The sequence below is a fragment of the Sorghum bicolor genome, chromosome 6 (genome assembly GCF_000003195.3).
Source record: "Sorghum bicolor cultivar BTx623 chromosome 6, Sorghum_bicolor_NCBIv3, whole genome shotgun sequence".
NCBI classification, from domain to species: Eukaryota; Viridiplantae; Streptophyta; class Magnoliopsida; order Poales; family Poaceae; genus Sorghum; species Sorghum bicolor.
Genome location: NC_012875.2, coordinates 40,090,222 through 40,115,269, shown reverse-complemented (window position 1 = coordinate 40,115,269; position 25,048 = coordinate 40,090,222). Strand labels below are relative to the sequence as shown.

At 41.3% G+C, this 25,048-nt stretch overlaps 2 long non-coding RNA genes across 5 annotated transcripts; both read right to left on the bottom strand.

Annotated features, from left to right (window-relative positions):
- On the bottom strand, nt 8,246–8,593 carry LOC8072013. Of its 2 annotated transcripts, none has more exons than XR_002454052.1 (3): nt 8,492–8,593; nt 8,338–8,406; nt 8,246–8,261 (listed from the first exon to the last, which is right to left on the bottom strand). It is a non-coding gene; the product is annotated as an uncharacterized LOC8072013 (long non-coding RNA). The 2 variants fall into 2 exon arrangements; XR_002454051.1 differs by having other exon boundaries at nt 8,249–8,264.
- On the bottom strand, nt 9,294–14,507 carry LOC110436625. Of its 3 annotated transcripts, XR_002454436.1 has the most exons (7): nt 14,422–14,507; nt 13,461–13,698; nt 12,919–13,001; nt 12,649–12,830; nt 12,406–12,510; nt 9,479–9,553; nt 9,294–9,336 (listed from the first exon to the last, which is right to left on the bottom strand). It is a non-coding gene; the product is annotated as an uncharacterized LOC110436625 (long non-coding RNA). The 3 variants fall into 3 exon arrangements; XR_002454435.1 differs by lacking the exon at nt 9,294–9,336 and having other exon boundaries at nt 9,455–9,553; XR_002454437.1 differs by lacking the exon at nt 9,294–9,336 and having other exon boundaries at nt 9,455–9,553; nt 13,502–13,698.

Sequence of the window (25,048 nt, the reverse complement as noted above, 5' to 3'; positions counted from 1 at the left end):
AGGCACTCAGCGACCATAACCATGCACGCGACCAATGTAAGGACGATGGTGGGGCAATCGTTGGGGTCTTCTGCGATGACATCCGTGACTGGGAGCGCCAACACAATGGTTGCGCTCAATTAGACACGATACAGTGTCATGGGCAAACCGTTGGACTCGTTGACGTTCGAATGCATCATCAAACAGGCGATTGCGTAGGCCTATAAACCAGAAATAACTTTTGGATCAATGCTATATACAAGAAATTAGATAAATGAATTACCCCAAAAGGATCTCACCTTGAAATGCATCTGCCTGTACACAAATAGGAGATAATACAATTTCGCTGAAATCATTAGTGGTCACACCACCTATGATGCATGAGTAAAAGTTAATAACTGAAACTATTATTAGACAATAGATATGAGGACATCAGTAATGTAGTACCTCTCCTAGAATTCATGTATAGATGTAGGGCAGCTAGAGTGCAGAACTCTGATGCCGCTCGCCGCCATTCACCAATGGTGTGACGCAAAAGGTGTGGTTTCATGACGTTTATTATGACGAAGTTGTTCCTACGAGTTTGGATTATAGGTGAATAATTATATAAGTTTCATTATTATATTATAGTGTCCAACAACTAAATAAGTACCTTTCGTCCATCAGCACCACATGTCTGTATAGATTTATCGAGTCATCCCTTCCTTGTGTATTAGACACATATACAATAATACCAATGATATCTACAAACCCAAATGACAAGTGTTGATTGAATAATAAGAACATAATTAGTTAACTATGTGATCTTAAATATAGGCATATGAGATATATACCTGCAAATATGAACTCATCCAAATTATAAACATCCTGTAATGCCATAAAGGTACGAGGAAACTGGGGAATCCCAAGAATACTCGATTGTGCATTTTCCGTAGTGTGCGTAGATAGATACACATAGTAGTCGGAATGCAAACAGAACATGTAGCGCATGTCATCTTCCCAAGTAGGCACGAAGCCAATGCTAAAGAATACATATTCTTGGCCTTGAATGAGCAAACTGTCAAACCTCATGGTTTGATCGTCGTAGGCGACTGCTTCCATTTTGGTTCCCTGAAAAAATGTTAGACAAAATATAGGTTTTGCCATGTGCTTGCATATTAAATTTTCATACTTGACTTAAAAATTTACTTAATGTACCTCCTCATCCTTGAGAATTACACGCAAATAGCTTCTACCATGGTGATGCCGCACGTTGCCTTTCCAAAATACCTGAGCACTTAATGCCCATGTCGAGAATATGTGTTCAAATCCCACTTCATGGAATTGAACCCATCTACAATACCGTCCATATAAGTTTGAATGAAAAAAATTACATGAGTAAACCAATGAACACACAAAATGACCGTCTCACCAACCAATTACAAGAATATGTGTTCATTCCCATACATATGAATAAAAATGTCTGTATCTGTTGGTGGGTATCATTGCTGGAACCTTGTTAGCAGACACCCTCTTTCTGTTAAGCGACACAATGGTGGAATCCATCTCGGTATATGTCACCTGGAACTATCCTGTTTATGAAAGTTTGTATTAATTATCATAAAGAAAAAATAAATACAGCTGTAGTACACCAAGATAGAATTTGTACTGTAAAGTTGTACTGTGTATATATATCTAGACATTATTATATATTCTGTAGACTATTATCTAATCCTGTAGATCCTACATTGCTCCTGTCCCAGCAGCCACTACATTGGAGAGTAGAGACAGTCGCAATGGAACCACCAAGTGTTTGTCTGAGTTACAGTGACCACTAATCACGCATTTATGTCTGAGTTAGAGTGAGAGGCATCAGGTAATATTTGGACTGCGAATCAATATAATCTACAGCATATTATCTAAACTTTGCCTGGACACACTAATCATTATTCAATATTGCATATTATTTAAATCTGGAAATCTGTTTGACATATCTATTTGTTGGCATATTATTTTGTTGGATGTTGGTTCAGATGCTACTTCAATCAAACTGGTGACAGAGATAATATTGAGAGGCAATGTGTGAGGTAGCCTGGGGGCTAGGACATAGATTCTTCTTACTGAAAATCAGAAAAGCAGTTCACTGGTTCTTGTCTAGGTAATATTCCTTTTTTCTGTTGGTTCATATATTTTACAGTGGAATTGCGGGACTTATATATGTCTTGTAGGCATTACATGTTTCCAGATTTAAATAACCACTAACTTCAACCCTGATTACTTAGTTATACCAGTGAAATCTAAGTTGCCAGTGCTGCAAGTCCTAGATGAAATGTACAAAGTTCAACATGATTTTGCCAGATATATATGACACTAAAATTTATAATGGTCGCTGCACATAAAATCCTGAACGGGCATCATTCTTAAATTTTTATCTTATTGCCTAGTTTCTGTAGAGAGATTCACCAGCATGATATTTGATGTAATAATATATTTGATGTTGTAGCTATCACATGATTACATCTAATAATAATATTCTCATCTAAAAATAATTTATCACAGTGAACCTTATGAAAAGGTGGTGTTTGTGGTTTCTTTTGTCATCATAACTTCGCAACATGAAATGTATTAGAACGTGATACACTAATGAGTCAAAAGTTATTTTGGCATATATATATTTACAATTCTAAAGGAGTGTTGACTTGCAAACCTTAAACCATACCTGTGTTGTAGTTGGTGCCAGGAATCTTTGCCGAGGATGGACAGGAGTAGACTGATCTGGTGACGAATTTCAGAGATTGTTCTCCTCGCTGCTGGAGATATATAAAAAAAAGAGGAGGAGACTTACAACACCTGCAGGCAAGGAGTTTAAAGCCTAGTGCGTGACGACCAGAGGGGACGAGCAGTGAGTTTGCGTGCGGTGCTATGCGAGGCCTAGGAACTTATAGGCGAGGGCGCGGTTGCGTTGTGTGAGGATGTGCGAGATTGGTGGCGTGGGGTGATCGTGCAGTGATCATGATTTGCCATGTAGATTTGCTCCAGATTAATTTTGCCTTCCTGATTTGCATGACACCGAGATTTTTGCCTTCCTGATGTGCACGTACAATAGGTTTTCTTTCCTTTTAACACCAGTTCTCTTTCCTTTTTACATCGACTAAGCATGTAAGGTCTAATTCCTTCCTTTTTGGTGTAATATTTTAATGTGGGTAAATAATCCTGCTGCATTCTCGCAGCCTCTCTCCCACGCGTCCCTTGCGATATTCAAAAGGAATGAGCTAAGGTGCTATTTGTTTCCCCTTTTTTCGTGATCAATATTTCCACCCGTATTCAAAAGGAAACTTCAAGTGATTTCAGCCCCCTACGAGAGGCAACTCAATACTCATCCTGGCCAACCAAACAAAACGCTTGTATTCCCTTACATGCAACCAATAACGGAGACAGAAAAAAAATTATAGGTGGGGTGAATTCTAAAGAGAAAATCAAGTCGCACCATAATGACATACTACAGTCACACAAATTAAGACAAAAAAGCTACAATCACATAAATTGTGCTGAAAAGGTACATAAGCAATATAAGATGTTACGCCATTTTTTTAAAAAAAATAATAATAGTTCTTCAAAAGTTGATCTATACATGATACATGGCAAAATAAAAAAAGATAAGAACTTATTTACAATAAAACACTCTAGGTAATTATACCATCACATAAGTATGTGTAGAGCATCTCCCTGTAGGGTCTGATAAGCCAATTGAAAATCCCTAAGAACAACAACAAAAATGGAGAAAATTAGATTTATTTGTGCAGAAAATTTTGAATAAATAATGCTATTATGAATCAATAAAGTAATATTACCTCATCTATGGCGTTAGGACCTCCTTATATACAATATTTTTTGTGAAAGTTCCATCTGTTGTTGGGGTCTTCTTATCCCGATCTTTTTTATTTAACGCATTCTTAGTTTTTTTCCCCATTGAATTCTTTTTAGCATATTTTTTCTCTATCTTTTTGGCATCCACCTCTTGTGCCTCCGCATCAGGTGGTAGGGCAAGGATCTTAATATTCGTTCTTGATGTGGCTCTGGATATCGCAACGTACAACTGGCCGTGAGAGAAGACTGGTGCGGGCAGGTACACACCCACGTTTGGGATAGTTTGGCCCTGTGACTTGTTGACCGTCATGGCAAAGCTCAGCCTGATAGGAAACTGCTTCCTCTTAAACTGGAAAGGGAACATTTCATCATCAAATGGGCATAGCGGTATTCGAGGAAGAAATACACGCTTCCTAGCATGCTGCCCGACAACGATTTCAGCGTCGATTGTATTTCTTCGGAACCCCCGTACCACCAACCTTGTACCATTGCATAACCCATTGGCGGGGTCAATATTCCTAAGCAATATGACAGGACACCCGAGCTTGAGCTTCAAGACATGTGGTGGCAGCCCGTTGGGGGTCAGGCTATTAAGAAACTCCGATGGATAGTAGTTATGTGGATCATCTACCGCGGTGTCAAAACTGTGATACACCGTCTCACCACCTTGGAACATATCAATCATTTTCATATTGATCATGTCCACCCAATCATTGCGTGTAGATAAAATCGCTCTGGTGGTGATGTAGTCTTTGTCCGCCATGTTTGCATTCAGATTTGGAAAGATGTTGTCAATCAGACTGTGAAGATCTTTCTCGGCATCACCAGAGTACGGGATACAGATCTCATCTGGAATACGAACATTGCCATCTTCGTTAACCTCTTCCGTTCCACCACCAATGCGCAACAAATAATCTACAAACCACGGATCACTCTGAGCCCTCATGTTGCGAACAAGCTTTAGGTGGCGCATGGATTCCCAAAGATACGACCTTCGTAGAGAAGCACCGACTATTTGAGCCCTAGATCCTTTCCGCACAACAGGGAGGACTTATCTGAAATCCCCACCAAGGACAACAGTCTTCCCACCAAAGGGTAGGTGTGACCGACCCATGATATCACGTAGGCTGTTGTCTAGTGCTTCCAAATTTTGCCTCTTTGTCATAGAAGCCTCGTCCCAAATTATGAGAGCTGCTTGCTGCAACAACTTGGCAGTACCACTCTATTTTGTGAAGCTACAACAACCGCCCTCTTGAAGAGTTAGGGGTACCTTGAAACGCGAATGGGCTGTCCTCCCACCTGGCATTATGGCCGCTGCGACCCCAGATGTAGCTATGGCAACGGCAAGCTTATCCTGGCTACGTAGTTTTGCGAGCACTGCCTTATACAAAAATGTCTTTCCTGTCCCACCAGGTTCATCCACAAAGAATAGCCCGCCTTGTTTGCTGTAGACAGTTGCCATTATCTCATTGTAGGCAGACTTTTGCTCGGCGTTGAGTGAGTCACACAATAGCACATCTTGAGGATTCTGCTCAACGCTAGCTTCCTCAAATATCTCACGAGGTATATGGCTGGCATCATCATATGAGTGATCAATATCTGGAAGAGGAAATGACCTTATGTCCTTTCCCATAGACTGCAACATGTTTCTAATGTCTATCAAAACCATTTGTTACACGAGATCTGAGGATGGATTATTGCGGCTATAGTCCTCTGACATTGCATCGTAGTGTTTTGTCCACAACCCCATCACATCATGCGGTTCGCAGAATACCAATATTGTTGCAAATAGCCTTCTTAGAGAGCTAGGCATCTCGAACAAAGTAGCTTCCGTTAGACATTCATCTAGGGTATTATCCTCTTCGATTAGACCCCTCCTTTCTGTAGCTTCACGAAACGAAGGTAGTAGCACCCCATCAATTGTCCTGAGGTGTTCATATGAGGTAGCACCAGCAACATTGTTCAAGAGAACACGAAGAAAGTAGCGTTCACCCTCGGCAGGATGGGCCGATATGACTCAAACAATTTGGAAAACAGAGATTTTCCTTTTTTGCCAGAATTTACCATCAGACTGCCAGGTAAAATACTCTGGGAAGTCTCGATATAAGATTTTGCGAGCTTCCTCATCATGCCTGTTTGCATCGAAGTATGCTGTCAACATTGACTCTTCTACACTAGGCCTATTAACGATCTTTTCGACCTTGTCCCGTTTATGAAATGCCACCATGTGCATGTCGGGTAGATGAAGTTGCAGCTGCTGTACTGGCAGATGGTTTTTGCTCAAGTCGAAGCCATATATCCTCCATAGTGCTTCTGGAGGCGTCACCCAACGGGCGTCTCTATACTATTTGATCTCATCAATGTTTCCTTTCCCGTCCTCTTTGTCGGTCTCCCTCATCACAACTAATGCCCTATCATGTCCCTTGTATATGTACTTGAACAAATACTTTACTGATTTAATGCTCCCACAAGCCTCAACGTTAGTTGAAGGTACGAAGCAAGCAAGGATTGTAAGGCACAACCCATTGATTGTCCAAGTAGTGGCCTCGAACTTTTAGCATGCGACCATCATTGCGTCGCCGATAAAAGGGGTATGAATCCTTTCCCTGTGATGTTGCCTCACAGAATGGCCGTGGGTAACGGTTCTTGCATGACCCATGGCCTGCCGTGCACGGACAGGATGGATTAAGCGTCCCGCAAGGACCATGCATCATATGCTTCGTGACCATCTTGTATAGCTCAGGGTATTTTTTCTTATTTGGTAGCTCTGCACTAATGATCATGTCATATTGCTCGGGACATGTGAGCTTGTACTTTCGTTCCATTATTAGCAAGAAGTGTGCATGCGGCAATCCCCTCTTTTGGAACTCTACTACATATACGTAGGCCTTCACCTTACCAAGTATGTCTTTCTCCATCAACATTTTTCTCATTGCATCCTACTTTTCTCTGAAGACCCGTGTGACGAGATCTGGGCGGTCCTGTGGTGTTTGGCCTGGGTAAAGTTCATTCTTGATCTCATCCCAATTAGGGTTGCATGTCATTGTGAGAAAGATATCAGGTTTACCATACTTTCGAACCAGAGCCATTGCATCCATGTATCGACGCCTCATGTCACGGGGTCCTCCGATGAATGACGAAGACAACAAGTATGCCGTCCAACATTCTCAGCAGACCCTTCACCCGAATGCATGCTATCCACGAGGCGTTGGTATAGGTCAGCCCTCAATGTATCCTGATTGTTCCTCATGTAGTCTAAACGTGAGCTCTCAATCTTGATGTAGGTGTCGATGGCAAACTGCTAGAAAAGGCGTCGGCCATAGAGTATAGGATTAAATATCCCTGGCCGCATCTGAAACTTGTAGCAATAGTAGTCGCGTACTGAGACACATGTATTTGAAATAGGTTCTACAGAGAGACATTGTTTGAATTAGTATCATGAGTTTGCAGAAAGAGTTTACTTTGCATAATTGAAAAAAGATCAATTTACCTCCATCGTCGTCACCATTCTCAGCACGCCTTTTACGGGTTGCTCGAGCTCGATCAATTTGAGCCATAGTTACACCCACTTTTGGAACGCAATTGTGCCACCCGAGCTCACCCTTTGGAAAGAACAACGGGTATGATACTGAGTCGTAGCATGCATTATATGAGCGGATGCCATGTATAGACCGATCCTTCCCTTGGAGGAGAACACTATGCTCGAATTGGCCATGATGCTCACTACCCTCAACCCATACGGCGGCCACCTCTGATGTCAACGGCACATTATATGTTCTTTGATCAAGGCGTTGGTCAAGGTTCAGCTCAACTCGAAATCCTCGAGGTTTTCAACATGACCCATACTCCTTAGTTGCTGAGAGTAAGGATTCCCTTCAAGGATCCCGACCAATTGTTGTATAACTTCTCTATCTTTTTGGGCGCATTGCTCACGACACTTGCTCATGCGATGCTCGAGGGATGGGTCGTCATCATAAAAATAAAGTTCGAGGTGTCTTTTTCGACACCCTCGTCTTTACCAAATGATCGTATGTTATGGTAAATCTGACCATGGGCACGAAATGTGTAGACACCACAGATTCGCATGTTAGTGGTGATACGATCTAGGTGGCAGTACAAAGACATGAAAGAGAAGTGGTCGTTGAAGTATCTGATGTTTGCACGAAAGTGCCTAGCATCAGCGTCCGAGCTTGACCACAACCTCATGAGCTCTGGTGGTGTCTCAGGACTTGAAAGATGAATCTTTCCACCCCTACAACAGAATCCGGGGGGTTCGCCATCGAATTTCTTTGCGTTACAGTGCTTGCAGTTCGGCTCCGAGGGTAACATGTGCGACTCTGATGGGACATTAGCATAGACCCGGTCATATGGATCTGCGACATCAGGCTCATGATTCTCTTGCTCATATGTGTCGACATTGGTTCCCTCATCCTCGTCTTCTAAGAAAAAGTTCACGTGTTACGTGTTGAAAGAGAATTTATGAATTAAACTTTTTACTGTTACGCAATGTACCTTGACCGGCGAAAAAGTATGCCTCATCCTCTTCCTCGTCCTCCTCAAATATGACATCTTCGTCATAGTCTGTTTAACATGGCCACATATATGTTGAAAGAGATATTATGGCATATAAACACCAGAAAGAGATAAAATGTAATAAAGAAAATACCATCCTCGACCATAGAGTCTGATGTATGATCTTGTGCACTATATGGAGGCACTGAAGAGGTACCGTCAGCTACAGACGGTTGTGTTTGTGTGCCTATACAATTATTAGGTGCTTGAATTGGAGTTTGTTGGGTGACACCATCTGTAGTAAGCGAAAGTATGAGTTTTTGTAATATGTTAGCGAAGATAAAAAATCTTCCTAATATATGGTGAGGAAGGTTCATTACCGTTGCAAACAACACTCGGTTGAGTCAGTCTGTTCGAATCGTTGCATTTTCCATCCGCACACCCTCTAGCCCTTCCTCCAATGTTTGCTTCAAAAACCCGATTGCAATGGGATAGAAGGGCATTTCTCTCGCCATTGGTCACTCGATGTCTATGTAGGGTCTGTGCCGCAACCAATTTAGGGGTCTCGACTTCTGGATTTTGAACTACAGTTGGTGCAATGTGGACAGGCGTGCCACCGAGTTCAGGTATTTCCATATCATCTAAAGGCGCTTCAGGCGATTGAGGTGAAGCAGGGAAAATAATTTGAGGGTTGAAGTGAGGGCTCTCCATAGCAATTGAGTCCGGATGCAAATTGTTGGACCGGTTTTCCCTCACCATCCTATTGTAGTTTTTCTTGCTCTCTTTTCGTTTCTCCTTCTTTTCTTGTGGAGTCATTTGCAGTTTTCTTGCCGGTGGTTATCTATGCATTTTTTGCCGCATACGAGTCACGTCGTCTCTTATTTATTAGCGCCTTTTGTTCAGGAGACATTGCAGCCCTTCGTGCTCTATCTAGCTCGCGCTTACGCTCTTTTGGACACGTGACAATGTCCTTGATGGGACTGGATGTATTGACAACACCTATATATAATAAAAAAAAGTATGATTTCCAATAAATTATAGAGGTACATTAATTCCGTGTTACATTGTCATGAATGACAATTGGGTTGGCCACTCTATTTTATCTTCTCAAATAGATAACATTAATAAAAAAATAATGTACCTGGGTTTAGATCAGGTGATGCAACAGTCAAGTCAAGCATGCCACTTTGATCTACACATCTATCGGAGTAATTATCTACATATATATAATAATATTAAATTAACCTTGGCCTTATCATCATACAAACATATCACACCCATATTTTAAGAACAAAATAGGATGCATAAAAGACTCATATGTGCCCCAGGAATAGTCGCACACATAAGTAGACAAATCTCAAACGTAACATTGCAGTGTTTATTACATAGCGGAATATAATATATCACATAGTCTCATACAAAGATGATAATAATATTAAACAACGCTCTCGACGGAAGCTCCACACAGGGCACTGTTGACTGGTTGACTCCAAACCTAGTACTCATAACGATAGTCCTCATTCCAGTCATCTTCATTATCATATCCTGAGGTGTTGGAAAATTGCAAGAGTGAGCACATATCGTACTCAGCAAGTATAACCAGGGGTTCATGAGGCTCAAATAGCTGACACTGGTTTGACTGCATTTAGCTTTTAATAGTGGATAGCATGTTCATAATCATTGGATAGCAAATGTCAAGGTAGCATAGATAATCCATTAATCCCATGATCAAGTGTAAGCATTATTAATCTCATAGCATAAACGATAATCAAATGAACATAATAACATAACAAGCTCATCATCTTAATGTAGATGTCCCCAAGGCCGCTCCTGACCGTGAGCTCGGCTAGTATACCAGTTTTACACTCTGCAGAGGTTGTACATCTTTACCCATGAGTCATGATTTACCCTTTCGCCCGAGGTAGCTAATCTCTTAACCCCCTTCCTAGGGAGGTCGGCAGGGATCACTATGAAGCCTTTCAAAAGTTCGTCTAACATGTTAGGGCCCCAAGGTTTCCTTTGCGAGCAGATATAGATACCCCCCTTCCGAATGGCACAATGACGCGCAGCCTATACACATAGGGACAGGGGCTCGCACTATACCCGTGTCGGTTCAGCCCCTCCGCCCTTTCGGGTAACCTCTAACAAGCTAGAAAAGGTCTCCATACTGAGCTAAAGCCAGAGCCATTATAGCCCTCATGGTTGCACTGTTATCCCAGGTGATCACGTACAGACAAGATCTCATACAGTTATTTGTCATTCTTTTATGTTCATTGCATAGCTATTAATCATCTTACAAGATCATGGATTATTTCAAGCACTAGCACATCTACAACAAATGCATATCAAGTAGGTAGCAAGGAATACAGGTAACAATCATCTATGATTTTGCTAAGGTCGACAAGGTGATAGCATGCATATGATATATATATATATATGTGTAGTTAATAGTGAATAGGTAACAAGGATGATCCCAAGTTATACTTGCCTTGCTCAAAGCTCTCCTGAGCTTGCTGGTCTTCAAAAGCTTGGTCTTGATCACCAACGTAAGGCTCACCGTCTAATCCCAATCATCAGTCAACAACACGCAATCCAATGTAGACAATCATACACGAAGCAACCAAGATATAATTAGAACAATACACCAAACAGTGGTAAAACAAATATAAAGGTTTATCAAAATATTCTACACCGCGCTACGATCACACAGACGTAAAGCTCACGAAAATCGGAATTAAAACGTGAAAGATATGAATTTTCTAAGATTTCCTATAGAGTAATAATTGATTAAATGCTACTGCAGAATTAAAAAGTTTCAAAACAGAGAATAAATAAATATAACTTGTAGAGCTCAGAAATACGAATCTAACGAAATTTGAATGGACAAAAACGGAGTTAAAATGAGCATTTTATGGCCTAAACAAACTCAATGGCATTTTTGTAAATTCTGGAAAGCGTAAATTGATTCAAACCGACGAAAATACGCCTTTGATACTGGAATACGTATTTCTACCAGACGCCAAGGACTGCGGGTTAAAAGTTAAAAACTTCAAGGGCTCTTTAGAAAATGTTACCCCGAAGGGGTAACTTCTATTCTGGGCCACAGGATACCGATCGGACGGTTGAGATGAAATGGGAGAGGTGAAGGGCGTCCGCCGGCCGGAGCAGGGCACCATCACGGCGGCGCCATGGGGAGACTTCGCCGGAGTTCCCGGAACCCGCTCTGCTGACCACCTTAACCGAAAGCAAGAGCACCGGTACGCAGCGGAGCTTCACGCGGTCTCACCTGGGGAAAAGTTCCGGTCGGAGAGAGAGCCGAGGGCTCGCGCTGCGCGTTGGAGTGGCTTAGTGACTTGGCGAGATCCAAACTCGCAACTGGGGCGGCTAGGGTTCAATTCGATGCCTTAGATGCGAAAGGGGAGACCGCGGGGTGGGGAAACTAGCTTTATAGCGCTCGGTTGTGCACGTAGGGCAAGAAAATCCCGAAGAATCCGGGTGGGATTGGAGGCCGGCCGAGTTCTGCTCGGTGACGACGTGGGGAAGATGAACAGGACGCTGCCACGCGGGCCCCGATTGTCAGCGAAACAGAGAGAGAAAAGAAGAAGGCGTGCTGCGGGCCTGAGCTGGGCTGTGCGCGTGCTGGGCCTGGGAGCGGGAGTGGGCCGAGTGAGGGGAGAGGGGAGAAGAAAGAGCAGGCCGGGGGGAGTGAGGGGAGCTGGGCCTCGGCCTGGATCCCAGGGGCTTTCTTCTTTTTTTTTCTAATTTCTTTTCTGTTTTGTTTAATTTTTTTTTCAAAGCCTTTTCAGAAAGGATTTTGAGGACAATTAAATACAAACCAAATACAATCAACACAAAATAAAATATGTCTCAGCATGAATGCACAAAATCATGTTACTAAGCTTATGATAAATTTTAATTTTCACAAAAATTATTTATTTGCTACATTAAATGCTCACTAAAATTCTTAAATAATTCAAATTAAATCCTATTAATTAAAATTCAAAATTTTGGGTGTTACAAAACACAAGAAAAAAATAATAATTAATCAGTAAAAAAACAAAATGGTACATGTGTTTTCTTTATCACTCGGCATGGGTTTATATGAATTGTCTCGATGTAGCCAGTCACTATCTTCATAGCCATTGGTGTTTTCCGTGGTTGATTTAAATCCATCTGGTACAACATAATTATATTCTAAATAAGCAAACAAATGACTAATACAAGTAGGTGATATACAATACTATATGTCTCACATAAACGAAAAAAATGGTAATACAAAATTCAAAAATGGAAAATTAGAATACGGTGGACCTCTGGACCCAGCAGCTAGTGAAGTTTCTGCCTTTTTTTGATGATATTTTTCTCTATGTTTTTTATTTTTTTTTCATCCCTTTGTTCTTGAGTCATTGTTGCATGTCTTGCCTTTTCTCTTTCCCTTTTACGTTGCACACGTTCATCAGCTTGCACTTGTGAATTTGATGTTGTATGAACAGCTGTTTGAAAATAAGTTCATACAAATTTACTTAATCACCACCAATAATACAAGTGAAAGTGTGTTTGGAAAAATGTATGAACAATTACCTCCATTAATGGAGTTTGTCAAGTCTGCAAATGGCGTACGACCTTCATTGTTTTGTATAGGTTCCATTATGAACAATCTCTTCCTGATACCAAATGATAGAAATTAGATGCTCTAGCTTTCCCAAAGAAGGAATACACATGAGCTAGACGAAAACACATTATTCAACATGTTTTGATTTACGAGCCGGACCTTATAAAGAGCAATATGGGTCTATTTGGATCTAGAGGGCTAACAGACATGGTTGAGTAAGAGCAAAAAAAAATCAGAATTGGCATTGTGACAAGGTCGGAGTATAAAGCAATCAACCATAGACAGGTAATAGCAAAAAAGAAAGTAAGAGCAAAAAGAAATAAATGACCAGCAAGTATGATTCTATTTTAAGAGAATTGTAGGCCAAATACCTGATTAAATGTTTAACAATCATAATCAAAACGACCAGTTATAATTTAAGGTTTTCAAAACCAATTGAACCTAATAGGCTCAGATGGTTGGAACACCTGAACATGACAACATGTGTTTTATGAGGTGATAACGGTAATACCTTGGCTCTTTGGAAGTGGTTCCATTGCCTTATGTGCTAACCTGACAAGACAAGCTGCCCTTCGACCAACTTGACAACTTCAAGTGCGCAAAGTAGCTTAAATAACAGCAATGCAAACTGAAAATGACAAGAGCTTGAGCAATGAAGAATGTGCATGGAAGTTCTCTACAAAGGGTAATGTACATTCCTGTTTCCTCTTTGCTTTCTCTCTTTGCTTAGATGAACAAGCTAATAGTATCTGGCAATGGTTTGACAAAGAGATCAGTCTGGTGAACAATATTTTTTTTTCAGGGAATAAAGGCCTACCAGTTAAGATCTTTGCAAAAATGCAACCAATGCTCCACATATAAATTATAGCAGGCAGCGATACCCAGTTCAAATTGCATATATTATATTGTTTAAAACTAAAAGTTGGACATATTAGAGAATAGAGAATGTATGAGCACCGCGAAAAATAGATAGCACATATTACATTGTTTAAAATTGAAAACTGGATAATAAGATATTTAAAACTGAAAATTTAGAAATTCAGACTGCAAGATGACCAGGAGATCAACAACACAAAAATATATTACGGTTTAGCGGTTAGGGTTGGCAGATTTTGCACAGCAGAAAGCAAAAAGAAGCGGGATGGCTTTGGCCTCACCAGCGTCGTGTTCCTGTGCCGAGCTCGTCACCAGCTTCCTGTGTCGATTCGTCGTCACCAGCGGTTGATAGGTGCGTCCGGCAACCGGCAAGAGGCAGGCGCTTCCGGCAACCCTCACCAGCTTCCGGGATCGGCGGTGGCGACGTCGAGTTGGGCAACCGGCAAGATGCAGGCGTAGGCGCCGCCGCCGAGTGGGATGCGGATCAGGAGGAGATAGCGGTGGCTTTCGCGGGCAGGATCTGCGAGGGGGGGCTCTAATAAAGCTTCACCCTGAATTTTCAAAATGCACAGAAATTAATGTGAAAATTTGCTTACCTTTATTGTTTTATACTGGAGTCCTCCAATAGTAGTTTTCTAGCTCTTATAATCTGCAGTGCATAAATAAAGCATGTACATATTAGTAAATTTACTAACTCCACAAATAGTAGAACACATTGTATTGATCATAGACCGTAACAACAGTTGCAGTTTAATAAGTTCTGTGAGTTCAAAGAATTTTCTAATGAGTGTTGAGCACAGTCCAGCAGCCAGTAAAATATATTAATATGTTGGCTTTGCCCTGAAGATCATATAGCAAAATTGGATATGTATTGTTATCAAATAAACTTCACTTTTCACGTTGCCTATCTTGACTGATACCACTCCAATCTTATATTAGATATAATACTGTGAAAGTTGTCTGAACAACAGTGTACATTGTGCGCAGAGAATATTCCGAGAAGTTTGTGCATCCCAGAACCTAAACTGCAAAAGTAAACCTTTTCTAATTGATATCCCAAAATACAGAAGCAATTGCATTGATGCAGCAGTAGTCGTATTATCATTCATTACCCATTATTGTTGATCAAGAATCAAGTCAAATTCATAATCTGTAAGCAGATGATGGCTACATGCAAACCTCTTATTCATCATACTACATTCACATGGCACCTTATATTTTCAAATAAACTCATGGATACATAATATAACTGATCACATAGTAAGTTGCATTACCTGTCCCTATGAATTCAAACATCAAGGTCGGCACTTCAGGCAAATTTTTGCCATTTGCCATGTTTATTGCCTTTATCTGAACCTCATCCAACAATTCTACTCTTGAAACCTAGTCATAGAAAAGAAAACATAAATATTGGCAAGCTGCAAGAGCTTTACAAGATAGATAGACATATATATTGGCAAACTGCAAGAAAACAGAGTTCTTGCAGAGGCCAGAGCCTGCACATTCATGTCGCATGAAACACAGGAGACCAAATGTACTACACCGGAGCATCATGGTCATTGTAATTTGTAAAGGAAGAAAATAGCAGGGAAAACACAGACCTGTATCCCAGAAAGCATTGTTGCAATAGCAACATCAGCAGCATCCTTAATCAAAATGAAAACAGAAAAGGTACATAATACAGAGAAAATTGACATCACAAATCTAGCAACCTGTGTTCTGTCTTTTATGTATATGCTTACACAAATTTTTCTGATGAAAGACGACAGTGGTATGTCATAGCATGAAGGTGGTCATTCCTTTTAGAAAGAATAGAATTTTTTTTCCAAAAACAAAAGCATTATACGTTAAGGGTTCCTACATACAACACTATGTTGAGATTCAAGCCTATACAAAGAACTTTGCAGTAGTAGGCTAAGATTGAGTTTGGTATTAACTAAATCAAAAGAAATGCATTAGACTGAGCTACAGTATAGCTTCTCTTTTTTTGAGAAACCATCTACTGATTTGCACAATCAGGGAAGCAAGTACCAGGGTAGGTTGAGTTAGAACAAGACCATACTTAACTTAATAGCCTAGCACTTAACTTTTGTCATCTCATTCCCCATCAGTCAAGATGAACTTAGCTTTTTTCATAAATTGAGTTAGCTTTTTTCTATCAAAATTTCCAAAAGTAACTTATTTTCTATCAATTAATTTCTTGTTTTTTCCTAAAAAACAATTTGTTACTGATTATCTCTCTTTCTAGATGGTAATGGTAACCAGAGTTAAAATTAAAATGCTCAATTCTAGAAAAGGTAGATAACCTAGATACACATTAGAGATGCTACCTATTATTGCAGGCGTCTGGAATTTCTCCATGGGCTTCACCGTAGTGGCTCACCGGTTGGCTCTGCGTGGAGGATTCGTCGAGGAGGATCTGGGAGCGGGGCGCCGAGGAGGAATCGTCGAGGAGGCGGGCGCCGAGGAGAATTTGGGAGCGGGGCGCCGAGGAGGATGAGAGGGGGCTCTGCGTGGAGGAGGATCTGGGAGGAGGCGTCGAGGATTCGTCGAGGAGGCGGGCGCCGAGGAGGATTCGTCGAGGAGGATCTGGGAGGGAGCGCCGAGGAGGATTCGTCGAGGAGGATGGAGGCGGGCGCTCTGCGTGGGGGCTCTGCGTGGAGGATTCGTCGAGGAGGAGGCGGGCGCTCTGCGTGGAGGAGGATTCGTCGAGGGGTCACCGAGGAGGATTCGTCGAGGAGGAGGCGGGCGCTCTGCGTGGAGGAGGAGGCGGGCGCTCTGCGGAAGAGAGAAACGGGTGTCGCAGGAGGAGGCGCGTCGCAGGAGGAGGCAGGACGAAAACCCGATGGACGAATGTCGCACGAAACGGGTGTCCATCTTTTACTCTTTTTAGTTGTAGGAGATACAACAGCGCAGAGCACCACCTGATGGGTGATGGCTGCCTCGCTATCTCTATTCTCTCGTCGGTAAACGAAGGAACGAACCGACCCCGGGCCTTTCTATCTCCCATTTTTTCCCCTATTCCTACAATTTTTTCTGTGACAAATAAACTAATTTCTATGAAATTTCGATACATTTCCTATGAAATTCCTACGTTGAAAAGAGGCCCTGAATTCATTATGTCCAGGTAGACCGAAGCAGTCAGCTAGATAGAGTAATGGCCAATGGCGACGCCTATCACTCCCCTTTCAAAACCATAAAGAAGGATATATACACATTGCAGAAAGTCTTTGCCCCAGGGTATGCAGGATTAAAAAAATTACTGGAATAGGGAAAAACACATGAATATGATAGGATGCATATGTAAAATAGAGGAATAAAAAACACATGGATTTTGTAGGAACAGGTGTTTGGATGAAACGCATGAAAAACACAGGAACAAGAAACAATGAGTCGGCCTTGTTTAGTTCTCAAAAAATTTTGCAAAATTTTTTAGATTCAATGTCACATCGAATCTTTAGACGCATGTATGGAGCATTAAATATAGATAAAAATAAAAACTAGTTACATAGTTCACCTGTAATTTGCGAGACGAATCTTTTGAGCCTAGTTAGTCCATAATTAGATAATATTCGTCAATATAAACAAAAGTGCTACAGTGTCCATTTTTTTAAAAAAATGGAACGAAACAAGGCTGAGGTTGAAGTGAATGTTTTTTCCTATGGTTTTCCTATGAAACCAAAAACAAAGGAAAATTTCCAACTTTTTTCCTATGGCCCATTCCTGTGAACCAAGCGGTGCTACATTAACTCCATCCGTAGGAATGGAAATCCTACACTTTTTCCTTGGTTTTCCTACTACAATCCAAAGATATTTGGCGTAATAGACAATGACATATTTTGCCTTTTATATCCCCAACAATTTTTTGTGCTAAGCTCAGTAACCTAATACTACTTTGCTGATATCTTTCAAGATAAATTTATGAGCCTGTGGTGTGTAAGTGATCCATCTATATTTACATCACGAACTAGTGCATATATATGTGTGGGGTCTATTTTGTACCCTGTCGGTATAGTCAGTCGCTGAGTAACACATAGTTCTTGCTTCTCTCGATGACTTTCGGCTTCAACCTTGCCTTCAGGCAACTTATGATCTCTCATGTAGTTGATGAAGATTTGTGTGTAATCTGGAGCGATCACCATAAGGCCTTGTTTAGTTCACGAAAATTATTTAATGTTTCATACATGTGTCGTAAAATTTGATGTAACGGGTAATCTTGAGAATTTTTGGAAACTAAACAAGGCCTACGTAGTATGTTGGGCATCGGCATGTCGACTGGATCTGCACCACGTTTGTACACAAATCTAAAATCATTTGGAATGGGTGAGACGAGCGAGAGCATGTCCAACAGCTTCCACCGTCACCGTCCATAGTAGCCGTGAATTGAGGTCTCTGCCGGCCGGTCTCCCACAGTCACAGCCATCTGGCTCAGCTGGGTCCAGCCACGATCGAGCAGCTCCACCAAAGCTATGTACTACTACTAGCAACAGTATGTAGTAGCAGGGGTCCATGATTGCTCATCGTCTGCATGCAGCTCACTCTGCAGATCCATCCACGAGAGCCCATGCCGTGGCAGCAGTTGGATCTCTACACTGCTACTGGTAAGCTCTGATGAGCCTCGGGTAAATAGCCGATCATCATCATCATCATCTATACTACCTACGCTTTGTTTAGTTGCAAAAAGATTTTAGATTTTGATATTGTAGCATTTTTGCTTTTATTTGACAAATATTATCCAATTATAGACTAAGTAGGCTCAAAAGATTCATCTCCTGATTTACAGGCAAACTGTCCAATTAGTTTTTGTTTTCGTCTATATCTAATGCTTCATACATGTGTCTTAAGATTTGATGTGATGGGAAATTTTGAAAAGTTTTTAGTTTTTAGAGTAAACTAAACAAGACCCTATATATATATATATGCTATCTACTACTTCTACAGTCTTACTACCAGCAGTGTCGATCGATCCGCCTTTGGAGCTAGCTAGCGCTTAGCTATCATGGCGGATCTATTTCTGGAAATACCTAACTATTTTGGTACACTTTTACGTAGATATGTATATATACTTATATATATGAATGTATAATGTTATAATCTATAGTATTTTATCACATTTTAGCTCAAAACAGGTAAAAAACTAGTCATTCAATTAGAAGTCTAAATTCTAGAGAGTGAATATTGATTTAAAGTTGTTGATTTGCAGTGTTATTTATTATATTTTAAGTCTATAAATTCAATTTTTTTTTATGACATAGAGGTGGGAATACTCAAGTTTCAAGTTCTAGCTCCGCCACTGTTCGCTATTGCCTGCATGCATGAGCAGCTACCAATGCAACACTAGCCCTCCTAGACAGTAGTAGCTGCCTGTACTGTGTCGTTCCATCCTTGTTGCCGGCCGCCTTCCTATGCTTCGTCTTGCTCGGACTAGGAGGTAGTTGATGAAAAATTTTAGTTTTAGCTACTTCACTTCTGTTTGAATTTAACAATTATTGTTTAATTATAGATTAATTAGAATCTAAAGATTCGTCTCGTAAATTACAGATGAACTATGTAATGAATTTTTTTTTTTTATTTATATTTAATATTCTATGTATGTATCGCAAGATTCGATGTGATAAAGAATTTTGAAAACTTTCTAAAATTTTTCAGAAACTAGCAGTACTAGCAGCAATATTTCTAGCTAGGGAGGGCCCGGCTCGGAGCCTCCGACTGTACTGTACTGTACTGATATTCCATCGAATACGTGCGTACGGAGTACTCCATATATGCGCATGTCATGTGTACGCGCGCGTAGACGAGACGACTACTGATAGCTAGCTTTTGGTTTGGTGCTGCTGCATGCCCTCGGATCGGATGGATCCGTTGCGAGGCCGCGTGCGCGCCTTTGGCGCTGCTGCTGCTGCTGCTGCTGCTACACCCAGGATCAGCATCAATGCAGGCTGCTGCCTCCCTCGACTTGTTTATGTCTCAGGTAGGAGTAGGTAGCTTACCTTTTGCACAGAATTTTAGACGGATCGAGAGACCTGCTGCTGCGGTGCGATGACCTGCCCATTGGTCAACCTCACATTTATTTCCTGACAAGCCATTTCGTGGCCTTATTTTTAAAAGATTTATTTTATAAATTATAGATAAATTGTATATTTAATTATTATTTTTATATATATTTAATGTTTGATGTGACGGGGAATCTGAAATTTTTTGAAAAATGTTTTGGGAACTAAACAAGACCTATATACAGCCCACATACTTTATACTATTATCTTGTTTGATACCCAACTTCAACCCAAGCTTATGGTCTTAATGAGATGAGTCAAAATTGCAATTTCATTTAAAATCGTCACATTTCTGTCATGAAAGAAAAACGAGTGCAATATATATTGTCATAGAAGCTTTCTATATACAGTTAACATAGTAATACAAGATCATTTTCAGTCATTTTTTTTCCATTTGGTAATGACAACGGCGGGCAATTTAGCAACACATGATAGGGCATTTTATTTTGTTTTCTCGGGTAAAGTGGTAGTTTTAAGGCTTTCAGAATTAATATGGACACTTCTTTTGTTTGTTAACACCACTCCATTCCATCGCCGGCATAAGTCAGTTAGGCATCTACACGTTATGAAGGTATATATGTCTCTAATGATGAATGTAGTAGCATCAACCTAGCTCATAGATCAAAGTATACAATTTTTTAGTCATTAATGGTCAAAACAAAAGAATGTGGGACTTTAATTTAGGATAAGCCCACATAACCTTTCTGCTTCCCTTGGCCAACTCTTTTCTTTTGTCCTTCTCTTTCGTCTTCATCCCTAAACTGCAGGGCCTACGTAGCCCTTGAGCTGCGAGACACGTCCATGCATCTGCTTTTCAATCGCAGGCGCGGCTGGTCCTCCAACTCGCAACTGATCACTGACAAACAACACATAATTGCTCCTGTGTAAATATGTAATCATGTGCCTCGCACATGGATCGAGTGTGTTCGTTTGTGTATGAATGTATATGAATAGGGAGGCATGCAAATTTTGCAGTAATTTTGATAAAAAGGGCACGACTGCAGAAATGCTCATCGTCTATGACACTTTCACCAACTGATTTGTTAAAATTGACCGTTGGTGATGCCATTTTTTAGTAGTGGGGGTTTAATTTGTTTCTCCATCCAAGGTGCTTCCTTTGGATGACCAAGTTTTACGTTGATCCTTTGGTTCCAGCGTGTTGAAGATGTGGCATTATATTATCCACCCCCCACGCAGAAATCATGGCATGCTACCTTTTCAGCTTAGGTCTTCCCTCCACTCCATGCAAAACACACACAAAGCACCAAATTTTGGAAGCAGGAGAGAGGAGTGGATGCTCTCGCTGGTTTTTGAACTACTGTGGGGCATGGATATGATGCATGCATGCAATGCAATGCAAGGTACTGTAGCGAAATAGTTCCTGCATGCATGCTCCATAGTCGTCCATTCTCATCATCATGCAAGCTTCCCCAAATGGCTCCTCTCCGCATCACTGGGAATTATAGCCGGTGGGTCTCCCTGGCTCACTCACTTTTCTCATTTATGAATGAGTTATATGGCCCCCCTGGCCGTCCACTAAAAAACTCTTTCGCAAACAGTAGGCATGCATGCATCTGCCCGCCAGTGCCATATCCACCAAGAATACAGGGATTCCAAGCAAATTAACGCCATTTATTTTTTTTTGAGATTACACAGTACAACGCAGACACTCAACACGCACGCACACTCACTCCTATGAACACACGTACGCAAACTCTACCCCTATGAGCACCTTTGAAGGACTGAGCCGGCAAATCTTGAAGTTCATGAAGTCACCACAGGGACGCACAGGATTACTACTGCAGTACACTTTGTGCATCTATAAGCCCGTTTTGGCCATAACTATCCTCTGCCACTGTCACCCACGTTACATGAACAGTACGATGCAATAGCTCGATTATTTCAAGTTTTTTTTTAAAGCACCACACCCTGTTGTGCCCTCTATGATGATCTGTTCTTCGTGCTGATGTCCTCTTTCCTACCATGCAGAACATGGGACTCTCTCTTTCTTCCCACGCCGACGACCGTCGAGAGATGGCTCTCTCCTCTCTCCATCTTCCCCATAATATAATGTCGAGCATGTCACACTAGTACACAGAGGTTCTAAGCCGGCGAGGATAAAACATTTGCACAGGCGGTTTTAATTATAACGCGCCTGTGTTGTAAAATTATACGGCCAGAATTGAAAACCGTCTGTATAAAAGGCTCAGTACAGGCGGTTATTGTAATAAAACCGCCTGTGTAAATGGTTCATTTACACAGGCGGTCAAGTTATGTGAACCGCCTATATTGCCATTGTGCTGACAAGGATGATCATGCCCACGGTCCTGCTCCATATATATGATTCTCCACTGATCTTGTTCTCATGAGCTTATTACACCCTGAAAAGACCTATGAATTTCCTTCCTAATCTCTAGTGTCATTTGATGCATGCCCCCTCCATCTTAGCTCAAGCTTTGTCACTGCCGTCGAACCATGTCGTACACATGCACTCTCTTTCCTCCCATGCCAACCGTTGATCCTCCCTCTTCCAACTTCCCTACCACGTCGGAGCAATGCTATCTTTTTTGCACCCTTGCTGACTAGTGCCAATCCCCTAGTTCGGGCCTTGTTTAGTTTATGATTTTTTTAGTTTTGACTACTATAATACTTTCGTTTGTATTTGACAATTATTGTCCTATAATTATTTTAGGGATAGGGAAGAGGGTTTTTTCTCTTTTATAGTTGGGAGAGAGTAGTATGCTTATTTTAGGAGACCCAGATGAGATAGAAAATCTGTTGCAGCACTTTTGTCTCCTAAAATACTTTTTTTTTAAGTATAGAAGATTGGATAGGATATCTGGTGGCGATACTCTAGTCCGGAGGATAGGATATTTGAGGAAAAGAGAGGATTGACCATTGTGTAGACTGGCTTTCCTCCCTCCGACCAATGACTATCAGCAATTAAGTGCCCATTAAATAGCATACGTGTGGAAGAATGTGCGTGCGTGCATGCATGCATGTCCATTGTCCATGGCGCGTTGTTGATGTTTTAATTTTGGGATGAATGGCACAAGTAGGTCCAGTCGTATGTACTCCTCCCTGGGCGTCTTTACTTCCACCCAAAAACTCAAATTTTTTTAAGATTTCCTATCACATTAAATCTTTAGACGTATGTATGGAGTATTAAATATAAACGAAAATAAAAACTAATTACACAGTTTTGTCGAAATTGACGAGGTAAATTTTTTAAACCTAGTTAGTCCATAGTTGAACAATAATTACTATAAACAAACGAAAATGTTACCAAATTTTTTCCTTTACCGACTAAACAAGGCCCAGCTAGGAGGAGTAGTAGTAGTAGACTAGTAGTACTAGAGAAAGCATGCGTCTATCGGGTGGGGTGGCTGTGGACAGCACAATTACATGGACAGGAAGGAAGCAGCAGCATGCAACAGTTGGGGGCATATGAGAATGATGGCGCTGTGTCTGTCCCTTGATTTGTGCTGCGCCCCCGGCCTGGGCGCCTGGCCTGGCTGCTTGGCCTGCCCTGCCCTGCCCTGCCCTGCCCTGCCTCCCCTATCATTCATGAACCCGCAGCCGCTGCAGCTGCATCCTGCAGGCTTGCATGCAGACGACACACATGCGACCATGTACTGCGCCTCCACCTCATACGGCGGCTCGATCGGCTAGCTACTGGCTGCTGCAGAAAGAATAATGCAGCGCGCGCGCGCAGGAGTAATGGATGCTGCCGCATGCACACATGACTGGCCACAACGTTAATAAAGCAACAATAATGCAGGGGTTTGGCAGGGGGGCTTCACTCATCACTCATGCATCCATGCACATACGGTATACTAGTATATACTGGTAGATGATTCAAATGCAGTAGCTGTAGACAGTAGTGTATAGTGTACGTGCATTAGATTGCATGCTACGAGTACTCCTGTAACATGTTGTTCCAAATTCAATTTAGGATATATTGGTCGAGCTTTCGACGAAGCGAAGCGGAGGCCCGTTACACCTGCATGCACGGGCATGGGGAGGGGCCGAAGCCCCCCACAGTACGGTATATATATATGCCTTTGCTAGGGTTTCGTGGAAACTTCTCTTGTAAGCCACTATGGACGTGTAACCCAAAACACTTGAGATAATAAGATTGTTGCCGGCTGGTGCCCGTGGTCTTCCCTTTCACATTGAAGAGGATTTTCATATAAATCGTGCGTTTTTGCTGTGATTGATTTCGTTTACTTTATACTCCTATACGTCGTTCTTAACAAGATGTATAGTAATGTACATACATGTGCAATGATGATACATTACTGCCGCCCGTACCCGCTAGCTACCTACTCCGTACTCTACTAGTTGTACACTAGCTAGCGTGTGAATGCTGCCTTTGTGTGCGCGCGTGCGTACGTGCGACAGATCTCGTGCTCTGCAACATACATACGGTGCTCGACAGATTGTGAGAGCAGAGTATCTTGAGGCCGGATGATGCATGGAAGCTCGTGCAGTCCCTGCGTGCGTGCATGAATGAATCAATCAATCCAGACCGATGACCGGCAAGAGGAGCGGCCAGCTACAAAAACAGTGAAATGACGAGCCATATGGCTGCCTACTAGTACTAGAACCAGAAGTAGTAGCTTCCAAGCCTTCCGTCTACGCGTACGTACGTACGCACGTAGTAGATACTACTACTACCTGCTGTCCAGTCCTGGCGTATAATAATATGCATGTTTGCATGTGCTAGCTACGAGCTCCTACCAGTCGTAAATCCTAATGCGTGTTCCATCTCATCAAGTCTCAGAAAGCTTTTGGCTCCTTGCAGTTGGTGGCACTTGCACGTTCTTTCTCTTTGTTTTTTTTAAAAAAAAGACAAAGGCATTGATATATCAAGTGACTAGTATAGTCCAACAAAATTGCACTCGTGTTATTTTGTCTATCTATATGTATATAGATTATTAACACTACAAATACATCCCACTATATATGGAATTTAACTGAAAAAAACAGTAGTAAACGTTCTATAGCTATAGCTATATATGTCTATTTTATATATATATATATATATATATATATATATATATATATATATATATATATATATATATATATATATATATATATATATATATATATTCTTTTCTATACGATAATAATGTTTGTTTCCCTTTTTTGCGAACAATAATGT